This window comes from Mesitornis unicolor, unplaced genomic scaffold (genome assembly GCF_000695765.1).
Source record: "Mesitornis unicolor isolate BGI_N332 unplaced genomic scaffold, ASM69576v1 scaffold32156, whole genome shotgun sequence".
NCBI lineage: Eukaryota > Metazoa > Chordata > Aves > Mesitornithiformes > Mesitornithidae > Mesitornis > Mesitornis unicolor.
Genome location: NW_010192213.1, coordinates 3,063 through 4,354, shown reverse-complemented (window position 1 = coordinate 4,354; position 1,292 = coordinate 3,063).

The following is a 1,292-nucleotide window of genomic DNA, read 5'->3' as shown; positions in this document are numbered from 1 at the left end:
AGCAGGAATTATATACAAGAAGAATATGGAATTCAGGTAATAGTATTCAACAGTTCCTAGATGAAAGCAGTAAAGATGGACAAAGTAGTCAATAAATTTGTTTCAAATTTGTCATGAAAGCCAACTTACATAAACAAGATAGTAAGACACTTTGTACGAATTTAAGAAACAAGGCATGTAATTCATTAATTATGAATTTATCAAACTACATCATGTCAAATAAATTGCTCAGATTTAAATCTTAGTGTTGCAATAGCACCTTGATGAGTAAGCTTTTCAAAAGGCACACAGTCCCACAGGTCACTTTGCCTAATGAATTCTAATGCAAAACTGACATGCAGCGTGCTGCGAACCGTTCAGTAACAGACCTCACAATGTAACTGCAAGTCACTCATAGGCACAGAATTTTATCAGTAACTTGGACAAAACCTTTGAAAATATAAGGGATTTGAGATGGGGTGTAGAAGCAGCTGGAAGAAAAAGAAAGTTGCTAACGCAATGAAGCAGAATTGTTTCTCACACTCAATACAGATGAAGCTTGAAAGTACTCTAAAAAAGACACTGCACATTTAGAACAGGATATATGTCACAAAAAAACAATCTTGGGAAGAAGAAACTTCAAATCATGACTGAAACGGTACAATTTTACAAAAAAAAAAGCACCAAGACTTCTGTGGGAAGCCTCACGGTGCCATCTAGAGGAGACCGGCCAGCAGTGGTTGTCAGCCTGGTTTTGACAGCCAGTTTCAATTAACAGTCAAGACAAAACGGGACTTTTACATTTCAGTACACAAAGATAGAACCAAATCCACTACCTCTGGGCCAAAATTACAAGTTCCTTAACTTTAATGAACAGATCTTTTGGATTTTATTTCTTGTCCTCTCACTTAGATAAGTCTGTAAGAGAAGAGACCTTAAAGACAGTACTGGGAAAAACAGCCCTTAGAAACCCTGCTCCAACTCTGCATCTAATTTTGTGAAAGTTCTCCTCAGATAAATGTATGTGATGACATACAAAGCATTCAATGTATTATAGCCTAAAGAAAAACAGACTTCGGTGACAAGAAGTAACAAACAAGAAAAGCTTTCTTAAAGCTTGAAAATTCAAGATTTCAGTTACCACAGACTGAAGGTTACAACTGTTGGACCTCAAATATTTCACTGTTCACTCACTTTGTCTTCTTTCTGTATTTATTTATTTGCAGCAAAATAAATGGAAATACATGGAACAAATATTGCTAAGGAAACAACAACCTTGTAAGCTTTAATGTAACTCAGGCTCTGCTTAAACT